This window comes from Equus asinus, unplaced genomic scaffold (genome assembly GCF_041296235.1).
Source record: "Equus asinus isolate D_3611 breed Donkey unplaced genomic scaffold, EquAss-T2T_v2 contig_804, whole genome shotgun sequence".
Taxonomy (NCBI): Eukaryota; Metazoa; Chordata; class Mammalia; order Perissodactyla; family Equidae; genus Equus; species Equus asinus.
In genome coordinates, this window is record NW_027225521.1 from 1092780 (window position 1) to 1109780 (window position 17001).

Consider the following 17001-nt stretch of genomic DNA (forward strand, 5'->3'; position numbering starts at 1 on the left):
GAGAGGCTGGCTTCAGGTGGCAAACTTTAAGCAAAAGAAACACACAAGGGCGTGGAGACCTGGGGAAAAAGCAGCACTGAGAAATCTACCCTCTGAAACTGACGAGGATGGGCAACAGACGCTGGCTCAGGTGGCAATCGTTAAGCAAAAGAAACACACAAGGGCGTGGAGACCTGGGGAAAAAGCAACACGCAGAAATCCACCCTCTGAAACTGACGAACATGGGCAAAAGAAGCTAGCTCAGGTTGCAACCTTTAAGCAGAAATAAAAAAAGACGCAAGGGCGTGGAGAGCTGGCGAAAAAGCAACACTGAGAAATCTACCCTCTGAAACCGAAGAAGATGGGCAACAGAGGCTAGCTCAGGTGGCAATCTTTAAGCAAAAAAAATAGAATAAAAAAATACAATGGCGAGGATACCCGGTCAAAAAGCAACCCTGAAAAAGGTACCCTCTGAAACTGAGGAAGCAGGGCAACAGTGCCTAGCTCAGGTGACAATCTTTAAGCAAAAGAAACACACAAGGGCGTGGAGACCTGGGGAAAAAGCAACACGGAGAAATCCACCCTCTGAAACGGACGAAGATGGGCAACAGAGGCTAGCTCAGGTGGCAATCTATAAGCAAAAGAAACACACAAGGGCGTGGAGACCTGGGGAAAAAGCAGCACTGAGAAATCTACCCTCTGAAACTGACGAGGATGGGCAACAGAGGCTAGCTCAGGTGGCAATCGTTAAGCAAAAGAAACACACAAGGGCGTGGAGACCTGGGGAAAAAGCAACACGGAGAAATCCACCCTCTGAAATTGAGGAAGATGGGCAACAGAGGCTACCTCAGGTGGCTCTCGTTAAGCAAAAACAAAACACACAGGCGTGGAGACCTGGGGATAAAGCAACCCTGAAATATCTACCATCTGAAACGGAGGAAGATGGGCAAGAGAGGCTGGCTTCAGGTGGCAAACTTTAAGCAAAAGAAACACACAAGGGCGTGGAGACCTGGGGAAAAAGCAGCACTGAGAAATCTACCCTCTGAAACTGACGAGGATGGGCAACAGAGGCTGGCTCAGGTGGCAATCGTTAAGCAAAAGAAACACACAAGGGCGTGGAGACCTGGGGAAAAAGCAACATGCAGAAATCCACCCTCTGAAACTGACGAACATGGGCAAAAGAAGCTAGCTCAGGTTGCAACCTTTAAGCAGAAATAAAAAAAGACGCAAGGGCGTGGAGAGCTGGCGAAAAAGCAACACTGAGAAATCTACCCTCTGAAACCGAAGAAGATGGGCAACAGAGGCTAGCTCAGGTGGCAATCTTTAAGCAAAAGAAACCCACAAGGGCGTGGGGAGCTGGCGAACAGGCAACACTGAGAAATCCACCCTCTGAAACGGACGAAGATGGGCAACAGAGGCTAGCTCAGGTGGCAAACTTTAAGCAAAAGAAACACACAAGGGTGTGGAGACCTGGGGAAAAAGCAACACGGAGAAATCTACCCTCTGAAACTGACGAACATGGGCAAAAGAAGCTAGCTCAGGTTGCAACCTTTAAGCAGAAAAAAAAAAAGACGCAAGGGCGTGGAGAGCTGGCGAAAAAGCAACACTGAGAAATCTACCCTCTGAAACCGAAGAAGATGGGCAACACAGGCTAGCTCAGGTGGCAATCATTAAGCAAAAACAAAACCCAAAGGCGTGGAGACCTGGGGAAAAAGCAACCCTGAAATATCTACCCTCTGAAACTGAGGAAGATGAGCAAGAGAGGCTGGCTTCAGGTGGCAAACTTTAAGCAAAAGAAACACACAAGGGCGTGGAGACCTGGGGAAAAAGCAACACTGAGAAATCCACCCTCTGAAACTGAGGAAGATGGGCAAGAGAGGCTAGCTCAGGTGGCAATCGTTAAGCAAAAACAAAACACAAAGTCGTGGAGACCTTCTGGAGAAAGCAACACTGAGAAATCCACCCTCTGAAACTGAGGAAGATGGGCAACAGAGGCTAGCTCAGGTGGCAATAGTTAAGCAAAAACAAAACACAAGGGCTTGCAGACCTGGCAAAAAAGCAACAGTGAGAAATCTACCCTCTGAAAGCGACGAAGATGGGCAACAGAGGCTAGCTCAGGTGGCAATTTTTAAGGAAAAATAAAAGGAAGTGCATGGAGACCTGGGGAAAAAGCAACACGGAGAAATCTACCCTCTGAAACTGAGAAAGAAGCGCAACAGAGGCTAGCTCAGGTGGCAATCTTTAAGCAAAAGAAACACGCAAGGGCGTGGGGACCTGGGGAAAAAGCAACACGGAGAAATCCACCCTATGAAACTGAGGAAGATGGGCAACAGAGGCTACCTCAGGTGGCACTCGTTAAGCAAAAACAAAACACACAGGCGTGGAGACCTGGGGAAAAAGCAACCCTGAAATATCTACCATCTGAAACTGAGGAAGATGGGCAAGAGAGGCTGGCTTCAGGTGGCAAACTTTAAGCAAAAGAAACACACAAGGGCGTGGAGACCTGGGGAAAAAGCAGCACTGAGAAATCTACCCTCTGATACTGACGAGGATGGGCAACAGACGCTGGCTCAGGTGGCAATCGTTAAGCAAAAGAAACACACAAGGGCGTGGAGACCTGGGGAAAAAGCAACACACAGAAATCCACCCTCTGAAACTGACGAACATGGGCAAAAGAAGCTAGCTCAGGTTGCAACCTTTAAGCAGAAATAAAAAAAGACGCAAGGGCGTGGAGAGCTGGCGAAAAAGCAACACTGAGAAATCTACCCTCTGAAACCGAAGAAGATGGGCAACAGAGGCTAGCTCAGGTGGCAATCTTTAAGCAAAAAAAATAGAATAAAAGAATACAATGGCGAGGAGACCCGGTCAAAAAGCAACCCTGAAAAAGGTACCCTCTGAAACTGAGGAAGCAGGGCAACAGTGCCTAGCTCAGGTGACAATCTTTAAGCAAAAGAAACACACAAGGGCGTGGGGAGCTGGCGAAAAGGCAACACTGTGAAATCCACCCTCTGAAACGGACGAAGATGGGCAACAGAGGCTAGCTCAGGTGGCAATCTATAAGCAAAAGAAACACACAAGGGCGTGGAGACCTGGGGAAAAAGCAGCACTGAGAAATCTACCCTCTGAAACTGACGAGGATGGGCAACAGAGGCTAGCTCAGGTGGCAATCGTTAAGCAAAAGAAACACACAAGGGCGTGGAGACCTGGGGAAAAAGCAACACGGAGAAATCCACCCTCTGAAACTGAGGAAGATGGGCAACAGAGGCTACCTCAGGTGGCTCTCGTTAAGCAAAAAGAAAACACACAGGCGTGGAGACCTGGGGAAAAAGCAACCCTGAAATATCTACCATCTGAAACGGAGGAAGATGGGCAAGAGAGGCTGGCTTCAGGTGGCAAACTTTAAGCAAAAGAAACACACAAGGGCGTGGAGACCTGGGGAAAAAGCAGCACTGAGAAATCTACCCTCTGAAACTGACGAGGATGGGCAACAGAGGCTGGCTCAGGTGGCAATCGTTAAGCAAAAGAAACACACAAGGGCGTGGAGACCTGGGGAAAAAGCAACACGCAGAAATCCACCCTCTGAAACTGACGAACATGGGCAAAAGAAGCTAGCTCAGGTTGCAACCTTTAAGCAGAAATAAAAAAAGACGCAAGGGCGTGGAGAGCTGGCGAAAAAGCAACACTGAGAAATCTACCCTCTGAAACCGAAGAAGATGGGCAACAGAGGCTAGCTCAGGTGGCAATCTTTAAGCAAAAGAAACACACAAGGGCGTGGGGAGCTGGCGAAAAGGCAACACTGAGAAATCCACCCTCTGAAACGGACGAAGATGGGCAACAGAGGCTAGCTCAGGTGGCAATCTTTAAGCAAAAAAAATAGAATAAAAAAATACAATGGCGAGGAGACCCGGTCAAAAAGCAACCCTGAAAAAGGTACCCTCTGAAACTGAGGAAGCAGGGCAACAGTGCCTAGCTCAGGTGACAATCTTTAAGCAAAAGAAACACACAAGGGCGTGGGGAGCTGGCGAAAAGGCAACACTGTGAAATCCACCCTCTGAAACGGACGAAGATGGGCAACAGAGGCTAGCTCAGGTGGCAATCTTTAAGCAAAAGAAACACACAAGGGCGTGGAGACCTGGGGAAAAAGCAGCACTGAGAAATCTACCCTCTGAAACTGACGAGGATGGGCAACAGAGGCTAGCTCAGGTGGCAATCGTTAAGCGAAAGAAACACACAAGGGCGTGGAGACCTGGGGAAAAAGCAACACGGAGAAATCCACCCTCTGAAACTGAGGAAGATGGGCAACAGAGGCTACCTCAGGTGGCACTCGTTAAGCAAAAACAAAACACACAGGCGTGGAGACCTGGGGAAAAAGCAACCCTGAAATATCTACCATCTGAAACTGAGGAAGATGGGCAAGAGAGGCTGGCTTCAGGTGGCAAACTTTAAGCAAAAGAAACACACAAGGGCGTGGAGACCTGGGGAAAAAGCAGCACTGAGAAATCTACCCTCTGAAACTGAGGAAGTTGGGCGACAGAGGCTAGCTCAGGTGGCAATCGTTAAGCGAAAACAAAACACAAAGGGGTGGAGACCTGGGGAAAAAGCAACCCTGAAATATCTACCCTCTGAAACTGAGGAAGATGGGCAAGAGAGGCTGGCTTCAGGTGGCAAACTTTAAGCAAAAGAAACACACAAGGGCGTGGAGACCTGGGGAAAAAGCAACACTGAGAAATCCACCCTCTGAAACTGAGGAAGATGGGCAACAGAGGCTAGCTCAGGTGGCAATAGTTAAGCAAAAACAAAACACAAGGGCGTGCAGACCTGGCAAAAAAGCAACAGTGAGAAATCTACCCTCTGAAACCGACGAACATGGGCAACAGAGGCTAGCTCAGGTGGCAATTTTTAAGGAAAAATAAAAGGAAGTGCGTGGAGACCTGGGGAAAAAGCAACACGGAGAAATCTACCCTCTGAAACTGAGAAAGAAGCGCAACAGAGGCTAGCTCAGGTGGCAATCTTTAAGCAAAAGAAACACACAAGGGCGTGGGGAGCTGGCGAAAAGGCAACACTGAGAAATCCACCCTCTGAAACGGACGAAGATGGGCAACAGAGGCTAGCTCAGGTGGCAAACAATAAGCAAAAGAAACACACAAGGGTGTGGAGACCTGGGGAAAAAGCAACACGGAGAAATCTACCCTCTGAAACTGACGAACATGGGCAAAAGAAGCTAGCTCAGGTTGCAACCTTTAAGCAGAAAAAAAAAAAGACGCAAGGGCGTGGAGAGCTGGCGAAAAAGCAACACTGAGAAATCTACCCTCTGAAACCGAAGAAGATGGGCAACACAGGCTAGCTCAGGTGGCAATCATTAAGCAAAAACAAAACCCAAAGGCGTGGAGACCTGGGGAAAAAGCAACCCTGAAATATCTACCCTCTGAAACTGAGGAAGATGAGCAAGAGAGGCTGGCTTCAGGTGGCAAACTTTAAGCAAAAGAAACACACAAGGGCGTGGAGACCTGGGGAAAAAGCAACACTGAGAAATCCACCCTCTGAAACTGAGGAAGATGGGCAAGAGAGGCTAGCTCAGGTGGCAATCGTTAAGCAAAAACAAAACACAAAGGCGTGGAGACCTTCTGGAGAAAGCAACACTGAGAAATCCACCCTCTGAAACGGACGAAGATGGGCAACAGAGGCTAGCTCAGGTGGCAATCTATAAGCAAAAGAAACACACAAGGGCGTGGAGACCTGGGGAAAAAGCAGCACTGAGAAATCTACCCTCTGAAACTGACGAGGATGGGCAACAGAGGCTAGCTCAGGTGGCAATCGTTAAGCAAAAGAAACACACAAGGGCGTGGAGACCTGGGGAAAAAGCAACACGGAGAAATCCACCCTCTGAAACTGAGGAAGATGGGCAACAGAGGCTACCTCAGGTGGCACTCGTTAAGCAAAAACAAAACACACAGGCGTGGAGACCTGGGGAAAAAGCAACCCTGAAATATCTACCATCTGAAACTGAGGAAGATGGGCAAGAGAGGCTGGCTTCAGGTGGCAAACTTTAAGCAAAAGAAACACACAAGGGCGTGGAGACCTGGGGAAAAAGCAGCACTGAGAAATCTACCCTCTGAAACTGAGGAAGTTGGGCGACAGAGGCTAGCTCAGGTGGCAATCGTTAAGCGAAAACAAAACACAAAGGGGTGGAGACCTGGGGAAAAAGCAACCCTGAAATATCTACCCTCTGAAACTGAGGAAGATGGGCAAGAGAGGCTGGCTTCAGGTGGCAAACTTTAAGCAAAAGAAACACACAAGGGCGTGGAGACCTGGGGAAAAAGCAACACTGAGAAATCCACCCTCTGAAACTGAGGAAGATGGGCAACAGAGGCTAGCTCAGGTGGCAATAGTTAAGCAAAAACAAAACACAAGGGCGTGCAGACCTGGCAAAAAAGCAACAGCGACAAATCTACCCTCTGAAACCGACGAACATGGGCAACAGAGGCTAGCTCAGGTGGCAATTTTTAAGGAAAAATAAAAGGAAGTGCATGGAGACCTGGGGAAAAAGCAACACGGAGAAATCTACCCTCTGAAACTGAGAAAGAAGCGCAACAGAGGCTAGCTCAGGTGGCAATCTTTAAGCAAAAGAAACACACAAGGGCGTGGGGACCTGGGGAAAAAGCAACACGGAGAAATCCACCCTCTGAAACTGAGGAAGATGGGCAACAGAGGCTACCTCAGGTGGCACTCGTTAAGCAAAAACAAAACACACAGGCGTGGAGACCTGGGGAAAAAGCAACCCTGAAATATCTACCATCTGAAACTGAGGAAGATGGGCAAGAGAGGCTGGCTTCAGGTGGCAAACTTTAAGCAAAAGAAACACACAAGGGCGTGGAGACCTGGGGAAAAAGCAGCACTGAGAAATCTACCCTCTGAAACTGACGAGGATGGGCAACAGAGGCTGGCTCAGGTGGCAATCGTTAAGCAAAAGAAACACACAAGGGCGTGGAGACCTGGGGAAAAAGCAACACGCAGAAATCCACCCTCTGAAACTGACGAACATGGGCAAAAGAAGCTAGCTCAGGTTGCAACCTTTAAGCAGAAATAAAAAAAGACGCAAGGGCGTGGAGAGCTGGCGAAAAAGCAACACTGAGAAATCTACCCTCTGAAACCGAAGAAGATGGGCAACAGAGGCTAGCTCAGGTGGCAATCTTTAAGCAAAAAAAATAGAATAAAAAAATACAATGGCGAGGAGACCCGGTCAAAAAGCAACCCTGAAAAAGGTACCCTCTGAAACTGAGGAAGCAGGGCAACAGTGCCTAGCTCAGGTGACAATCTTTAAGCAAAAGAAACACACAAGGGCGTGGGGAGCTGGCGAAAAGGCAACACTGTGAAATCCACCCTCTGAAACGGACGAAGATGGGCAACAGAGGCTAGCTCAGGTGGCAATCTATAAGCAAAAGAAACACACAAGGGCGTGGAGACCTGGGGAAAAAGCAGCACTGAGAAATCTACCCTCTGAAACTGATGAGGATGGGCAACAGAGGCTAGCTCAGGTGGCAATCGTTAAGCAAAAGAAACACACAAGGGCGTGGAGACCTGGGGAAAAAGCAACACGGAGAAATCCACCCTCTGAAACTGAGGAAGATGGGCAACAGAGGCTACCTCAGGTGGCACTCGTTAAGCAAAAACAAAACACACAGGCGTGGAGACCTGGGGAAAAAGCAACCCTGAAATATCTACCATCTGAAACTGAGGAAGATGGGCAAGAGAGGCTGGCTTCAGGTGGCAAACTTTAAGCAAAAGAAACACACAAGGGCGTGGAGACCTGGGGAAAAAGCAGCACTGAGAAATCTACCCTCTGAAACTGAGGAAGTTGGGCGACAGAGGCTAGCTCAGGTGGCAATCGTTAAGCGAAAACAAAACACAAAGGGGTGGAGACCTGGGGAAAAAGCAACCCTGAAATATCTACCCTCTGAAACTGAGGAAGATGGGCAAGAGAGGCTGGCTTCAGGTGGCAAACTTTAAACAAAAGAAACACACAAGGGCGTGGAGACCTGGGGAAAAAGCAACACTGAGAAATCCACCCTCTGAAACTGAGGAAGATGGGCAACAGAGGCTAGCTCAGGTGGCAATAGTTAAGCAAAAACAAAACACAAGGGCGTGCAGACCTGGCAAAAAAGCAACAGCGACAAATCTACCCTCTGAAACCGACGAACATGGGCAACAGAGGCTAGCTCAGGTGGCAATTTTTAAGGAAAAATAAAAGGAAGTGCATGGAGACCTGGGGAAAAAGCAACACGGAGAAATCTACCCTCTGAAACTGAGAAAGAAGCGCAACAGAGGCTAGCTCAGGTGGCAATCTTTAAGCAAAAGAAACACACAAGGGCGTGGGGACCTGGGGAAAAAGCAACACGGAGAAATCCACCCTATGAAACTGAGGAAGATGGGCAACAGAGGCTACCTCAGGTGGCACTCGTTAAGCAAAAACAAAACACACAGGCGTGGAGACCTGGGGAAAAAGCAACCCTGAAATATCTACCATCTGAAACTGAGGAAGATGGGCAAGAGAGGCTGGCTTCAGGTGGCAAACTTTAAGCAAAAGAAACACACAAGGGCGTGGAGACCTGGGGAAAAAGCAGCACTGAGAAATCTACCCTCTGAAACTGACGAGGATGGGCAACAGACGCTGGCTCAGGTGGCAATCGTTAAGCAAAAGAAACACACAAGGGCGTGGAGACCTGGGGAAAAAGCAACACGCAGAAATCCACCCTCTGAAACTGACGAACATGGGCAAAAGAAGCTAGCTCAGGTTGCAACCTTTAAGCAGAAATAAAAAAAGACGCAAGGGCGTGGAGAGCTGGCGAAAAAGCAACACTGAGAAATCTACCCTCTGAAACCGAAGAAGATGGGCAACAGAGGCTAGCTCAGGTGGCAATCTTTAAGCAAAAAAAATAGAATAAAAAAATACAATGGCGAGGAGACCCGGTCAAAAAGCAACCCTGAAAAAGGTACCCTCTGAAACTGAGGAAGCAGGGCAACAGTGCCTAGCTCAGGTGACAATCTTTAAGCAAAAGAAACACACAAGGGCGTGGGGAGCTGGCGAAAAGGCAACACTGTGAAATCCACCCTCTGAAACGGACGAAGATGGGCAACAGAGGCTAGCTCAGGTGGCAATCTATAAGCAAAAGAAACACACAAGGGCGTGGAGACCTGGGGAAAAAGCAGCACTGAGAAATCTACCCTCTGAAACTGACGAGGATGGGCAACAGAGGCTAGCTCAGGTGGCAATCGTTAAGCAAAAGAAACACACAAGGGCGTGGAGACCTGGGGAAAAAGCAACACGGAGAAATCCACCCTCTGAAACTGAGGAAGATGGGCAACAGAGGCTACCTCAGGTGGCACTCGTTAAGCAAAAACAAAACACACAGGCGTGGAGACCTGGGGAAAAAGCAACCCTGAAATATCTACCATCTGAAACGGAGGAAGATGGGCAAGAGAGGCTGGCTTCAGGTGGCAAACTTTAAGCAAAAGAAACACACAAGGGCGTGGAGACCTGGGGAAAAAGCAGCACAGAGAAATCTACCCTCTGAAACTGAGGAAGTTGGGCGACAGAGGCTAGCTCAGGTGGCAATCGTTAAGCGAAAACAAAACACAAAGGGGTGGAGACCTGGGGAAAAAGCAACCCTGAAATATCTACCCTCTGAAACTGAGGAAGATGGGCAAGAGAGGCTGGCTTCAGGTGGCAAACTTTAAGCAAAAGAAACACACAAGGGCGTGGAGACCTGGGGAAAAAGCAACACTGAGAAATCCACCCTCTGAAACTGAGGAAGATGGGCAACAGAGGCTAGCTCAGGTGGCAATAGTTAAGCAAAAACAAAACACAAGGGCGTGCAGACCTGGCAAAAAAGCAACACTGAGAAATCTACCCTCTGAAACCGACGAACATGGGCAACAGAGGCTAGCTCAGGTGGCAATTTTTAAGGAAAAATAAAAGGAAGTGCGTGGAGACCTGGGGAAAAAGCAACACGGAGAAATCTACCCTCTGAAACTGAGAAAGAAGCGCAACAGAGGCTAGCTCAGGTGGCAATCTTTAAGCAAAAGAAACACACAAGGGCGTGGGGAGCTGGCGAAAAGGCAACACTGAGAAATCCACCCTCTGAAACGGACGAAGATGGGCAACAGAGGCTAGCTCAGGTGGCAAACTTTAAGCAAAAGAAACACACAAGGGTGTGGAGACCTGGGGAAAAAGCAACACGGAGAAATCTACCCTCTGAAACTGACGAACATGGGCAAAAGAAGCTAGCTCAGGTTGCAACATTTAAGCAGAAAAAAAAAAAGACGCAAGGGCGTGGAGAGCTGGCGAAAAAGCAACACTGAGAAATCTACCCTCTGAAACCGAAGAAGATGGGCAACACAGGCTAGCTCAGGTGGCAATCATTAAGCAAAAACAAAACCCAAAGGCGTGGAGACCTGGGGAAAAAGCAACCCTGAAATATCTACCCTCTGAAACTGAGGAAGATGAGCAAGAGAGGCTGGCTTCAGGTGGCAAACTTTAAGCAAAAGAAACACACAAGGGCGTGGAGACCTGGGGAAAAAGCAACACTGAGAAATCCACCCTCTGAAACTGAGGAAGATGGGCAAGAGAGGCTAGCTCAGGTGGCAATCGTTAAGCAAAAACAAAACACAAAGGCGTGGAGACCTTCTGGAGAAAGCAACACTGAGAAATCCACCCTCTGAAACTGAGGAAGATGGGCAACAGAGGCTAGCTCAGGTGGCAATAGTTAAGCAAAAACAAAACACAAGGGCTTGCAGACCTGGCAAAAAAGCAACAGTGAGAAATCTACCCTCTGAAAGCGACGAAGATGGGCAACAGAGGCTAGCTCAGGTGGCAATTTTTAAGGAAAAATAAAAGGAAGTGCATGGAGACCTGGGGAAAAAGCAACACGGAGAAATCTACCCTGTGAAACTGAGAAAGAAGCGCAACAGAGGCTAGCTCAGGTGGCAATCTTTAAGCAAAAGAAACACACAAGGGCGTGGGGACCTGGGGAAAAAGCAACACGGAGAAATCCACCCTATGAAACTGAGGAAGATGGGCAACAGAGGCTACCTCAGGTGGCACTCGTTAAGCAAAAACAAAACACACAGCCGTGGAGACCTGGGGAAAAAGCAACCCTGAAATATCTACCATCTGAAACTGAGGAGGATGGGCAAGAGAGGCTGGCTTCAGGTGGCAAACTTTAAGCAAAAGAAACACACAAGGGCGTGGAGACCTGGGGAAAAAGCAGCACTGAGAAATCTACCCTCTGAAACTGACGAGGATGGGCAACAGACGCTGGCTCAGGTGGCAATCGTTAAGCAAAAGAAACACACAAGGGCGTGGAGACCTGGGGAAAAAGCAACACGCAGAAATCCACCCTCTGAAACTGACGAACATGGGCAAAAGAAGCTAGCTCAGGTTGCAACCTTTAAGCAGAAATAAAAAAAGACGCAAGGGCGTGGAGAGCTGGCGAAAAAGCAACACTGAGAAATCTACCCTCTGAAACCGAAGAAGATGGGCAACAGAGGCTAGCTCAGGTGGCAATCTTTAAGCAAAAGAAACCCACAAGGGCGTGGGGAGCTGGCGAAAAGGCAACACTGAGAAATCCACCCTCTGAAACGGACGAAGATGGGCAACAGAGGCTAGCTCAGGTGGCAAACTTTAAGCAAAAGAAACACACAAGGGTGTGGAGACCTGGGGAAAAAGCAACACGGAGAAATCTACCCTCTGAAACTGACGAACATGGGCAAAAGAAGCTAGCTCAGGTTGCAACCTTTAAGCAGAAAAAAAAAAAGACGCAAGGGCGTGGAGAGCTGGCGAAAAAGCAACACTGAGAAATCTACCCTCTGAAACCGAAGAAGATGGGCAACACAGGCTAGCTCAGGTGGCAATCATTAAGCAAAAACAAAACCCAAAGGCGTGGAGACCTGGGGAAAAAGCAACCCTGAAATATCTACCCTCTGAAACTGAGGAAGATGAGCAAGAGAGGCTGGCTTCAGGTGGCAAACTTTAAGCAAAAGAAACACACAAGGGCGTGGAGACCTGGGGAAAAAGCAACACTGAGAAATCCACCCTCTGAAACTGAGGAAGATGGGCAAGAGAGGCTAGCTCAGGTGGCAATCGTTAAGCAAAAACAAAACACAAAGGCGTGGAGACCTTCTGGAGAAAGCAACACTGAGAAATCCACCCTCTGAAACTGAGGAAGATGGGCAACAGAGGCTAGCTCAGGTGGCAATAGTTAAGCAAAAACAAAACACAAGGGCTTGCAGACCTGGCAAAAGAGCAACAGTGAGAAATCTACCCTCTGAAAGCGACGAAGATGGGCAACAGAGGCTAGCTCAGGTGGCAATTTTTAAGGAAAAATAAAAGGAAGTGCATGGAGACCTGGGGAAAAAGAAACACGGAGAAATCTACCCTCTGAAACTGAGAAAGAAGCGCAACAGAGGCTAGCTCAGGTGGCAATCTTTAAGCAAAAGAAACACACAAGGGCGTGGGGACCTGGGGAAAAAGCAACACGGAGAAATCCACCCTATGAAACTGAGGAAGATGGGCAACAGAGGCTACCTCAGGTGGCACTCGTTAAGCAAAAACAAAACACACAGCCGTGGAGACCTGGGGAAAAAGCAACCCTGAAATATCTACCATCTGAAACTGAGGAAGATGGGCAAGAGAGGCTGGCTTCAGGTGGCAAACTTTAAGCAAAAGAAACACACAAGGGCGTGGAGACCTGGGGAAAAAGCAGCACTGAGAAATCTACCCTCTGAAACTGACGAGGATGGGCAACAGACGCTGGCTCAGGTGGCAATCGTTAAGCAAAAGAAACACACAAGGGCGTGGAGACCTGGGGAAAAAGCAACACGCAGAAATCCACCCTCTGAAACTGACGAACATGGGCAAAAGAAGCTAGCTCAGGTTGCAACCTTTAAGCAGAAATAAAAAAAGACGCAAGGGCGTGGAGAGCTGGCGAAAAAGCAACACTGAGAAATCTACCCTCTGAAACCGAAGAAGATGGGCAACAGAGGCTAGCTCAGGTGGCAATCTTTAAGCAAAAAAAATAGAATAAAAAAATACAATGGCGAGGAGACCCGGTCAAAAAGCAACCCTGAAAAAGGTACCCTCTGAAACTGAGGAAGCAGGGCAACAGTGCCTAGCTCAGGTGACAATCTTTAAGCAAAAGAAACACACAAGGGCGTGGGGAGCTGGCGAAAAGGCAACACTGTGAAATCCACCCTCTGAAACGGACGAAGATGGGCAACAGAGGCTAGCTCAGGTGGCAATCTATAAGCAAAAGAAACACACAAGGGCGTGGAGACCTGGGGAAAAAGCAGCACTGAGAAATCTACCCTCTGAAACTGACGAGGATGGGCAACAGAGGCTAGCTCAGGTGGCAATCGTTAAGCAAAAGAAACACACAAGGGCGTGGAGACCTGGGGAAAAAGCAACACTGAGAAATCCAACCTCTGAAACTGAGGAAGATGGGCAACAGAGGCTAGCTCAGGTGGCAATAGTTAAGCAAAAACAAAACACAAGGGCGTGCAGACCTGGCAAAAAAGCAACAGTGAGAAATCTACCCTCTGAAACCGACGAACATGGGCAACAGAGGCTAGCTCAGGTGGCAATTTTTAAGGAAAAATAAAAGGAAGTGCGTGGAGACCTGGGGAAAAAGCAACACGGAGAAATCTACCCTTTGAAACTGAGAAAGAAGCGCAACAGTGGCTAGCTCAGGTGGCAATCTTTAAGCAAAAGAAACACACAAGGGCGTGGGGAGCTGGCGAAAAGGCAACACTGAGAAATCCACCCTCTGAAACGGACGAAGATGGGCAACAGAGGCTAGCTCAGGTGGCAAACTTTAAGCAAAAGAAACACACAAGGGTGTGGAGACCTGGGGAAAAAGCAACACTGAGAAATCTACCCTCTGAAACTGACGAACATGGGCAAAAGAAGCTAGCTCAGGTTGCAACCTTTAAGCAGAAAAAAAAAAAGACGCAAGGGCGTGGAGAGCTGGCGAAAAAGCAACACTGAGAAATCTACCCTCTGAAACCGAAGAAGATGGGCAACACAGGCTAGCTCAGGTGGCAATCATTAAGCAAAAACAAAACCCAAAGGCGTGGAGACCTGGGGAAAAAGCAACCCTGAAATATCTACCCTCTGAAACTGAGGAAGATGAGCAAGAGAGGCTGGCTTCAGGTGGCAAACTTTAAGCAAAAGAAACACACAAGGGCGTGGAGACCTGGGGAAAAAGCAACACTGAGAAATCCACCCTCTGAAACTGAGGAAGATGGGCAAGAGAGGCTAGCTCAGGTGGCAATCGTTAAGCAAAAACAAAACACAAAGGCGTGGAGACCTTCTGGAGAAAGCAACACTGAGAAATCCACCCTCTGAAACTGAGGAAGATGGGCAACAGAGGCTAGCTCAGGTGGCAATAGTTAAGCAAAAACAAAACACAAGGGCTTGCAGACCTGGCAAAAAAGCAACAGTGAGAAATCTACCCTCTGAAAGCGACGAAGATGGGCAACAGAGGCTAGCTCAGGTGGCAATTTTTAAGGAAAAATAAAAGGAAGTGCATGGAGACCTGGGGAAAAAGCAACACGGAGAAATCTACCCTCTGAAACTGAGAAAGAAGCGCAACAGAGGCTAGCTCAGGTGGCAATCTTTAAGCAAAAGAAACACACAAGGGCGTGGGGACCTGGGGAAAAAGCAACACGGAGAAATCCACCCTATGAAACTGAGGAAGATGGGCAACAGAGGCTACCTCAGGTGGCACTCGTTAAGCAAAAACAAAACACACAGGCGTGGAGACCTGGGGAAAAAGCAACCCTGAAATATCTACCATCTGAAACTGAGGAAGATGGGCAAGAGAGGCTGGCTTCAGGTGGCAAACTTTAAGCAAAAGAAACACACAAGGGCGTGGAGACCTGGGGAAAAAGCAGCACTGAGAAATCTACCCTCTGAAACTGACGAGGATGGGCAACAGAGGCTGGCTCAGGTGGCAATCGTTAAGCAAAAGAAACACACAAGGGCGTGGAGACCTGGGGAAAAAGCAACACGGAGAAATCCACCCTCTGAAACTGACGAACATGGGCAAAAGAAGCTAGCTCAGGTTGCAACCTTTAAGCAGAAATAAAAAAAGACGCAAGGGCGTGGAGAGCTGGCGAAAAAGCAACACTGAGAAATCTACCCTCTGAAACCGAAGAAGATGGGCAACAGAGGCTAGCTCAGGTGGCAATCTTTAAGCAAAAGAAACCCACAAGGGCGTGGGGAGCTGGCGAAAAGGCAACACTGAGAAATCCACCCTCTGAAACGGACGAAGATGGGCAACAGAGGCTAGCTCAGGTGGCAAACTTTAAGCAAAAGAAACACACAAGGGTGTGGAGACCTGGGGAAAAAGCAACACGGAGAAATCTACCCTCTGAAACTGACGAACATGGGCAAAAGAAGCTAGCTCAGGTTGCAACCTTTAAGCAGAAAAAAAAAAAGACGCAAGGGCGTGGAGAGCTGGCGAAAAAGCAACACTGAGAAATCTACCCTCTGAAACCGAAGAAGATGGGCAACACAGGCTAGCTCAGGTGGCAATCATTAAGCAAAAACAAAACCCAAAGGCGTGGAGACCTGGGGAAAAAGCAACCCTGAAATATCTACCCTCTGAAACTGAGGAAGATGAGCAAGAGAGGCTGGCTTCAGGTGGCAAACTTTAAGCAAAAGAAACACACAAGGGCGTGGAGACCTGGGGAAAAAGCAACACTGAGAAATCCACCCTCTGAAACTGAGGAAGATGGGCAAGAGAGGCTAGCTCAGGTGGCAATCGTTAAGCAAAAACAAAACACAAAGTCGGGGAGACCTTCTGGAGAAAGCAACACTGAGAAATCCACCCTCTGAAACTGAGGAAGATGGGCAACAGAGGCTAGCTCAGGTGGCAATAGTTAAGCAAAAACAAAACACAAGGGCTTGCAGACCTGGCAAAAAAGCAACAGTGAGAAATCTACCCTCTGAAAGCGACGAAGATGGGCAACAGAGGCTAGCTCAGGTGGCAATTTTTAAGGAAAAATAAAAGGAAGTGCATGGAGACCTGGGGAAAAAGCAACACGGAGAAATCTACCCTCTGAAACTGAGAAAGAAGCGCAACAGAGGCTAGCTCAGGTGGCAATCTTTAAGCAAAAGAAACACACAAGGGCGTGGGGACCTGGGGAAAAAGCAACACGGAGAAATCCACCCTATGAAACTGAGGAAGATGGGCAACAGAGGCTACCTCAGGTGGCACTCGTTAAGCAAAAACAAAACACACAGCCGTGGAGACCTGGGGAAAAAGCAACCCTGAAATATCTACCATCTGAAACTGAGGAAGATGGGCAAGAGAGGCTGGCTTCAGGTGGCAAACTTTAAGCAAAAGAAACACACAAGGGCGTGGAGACCTGGGGAAAAAGCAACACGCAGAAATCCACCCTCTGAAACTGACGAACATGGGCAAAAGAAGCTAGCTCAGGTTGCAACCTTTAAGCAGAAATAAAAAAAGACGCAAGGGCGTGGAGAGCTGGGGAAGAAGCAACACTGAGAAATCTACCCTCTGAAACCGAAGAAGATGGGCAACAGAGGCTAGCTCAGGTGGCAATCTTTAAGCAAAAAAAATAGAATAAAAAAATACAATGGCGAGGAGACCCGGTCAAAAAGCAACCCTGAAAAAGGTACCCTCTGAAACTGAGGAAGCAGGGCAACAGTGCCTAGCTCAGGTGACAATCTTTAAGCAAAAGAAACACACAAGGGCGTGGGGAGCTGGCGAAAAGGCAACACTGTGAAATCCACCCTCTGAAACGGACGAAGATGGGCAACAGAGGCTAGCTCAGGTGGCAATCTATAAGCAAAAGAAACACACAAGGGCGTGGAGACCTGGGGAAAAAGCAGCACTGAGAAATCTACCCTCTGAAACTGACGAGGATGGGCAACAGAGGCTAGCTCAGGTGGCAATCGTTAAGCAAAAGAAACACACAAGGGCGTGGAGACCTGGGGAA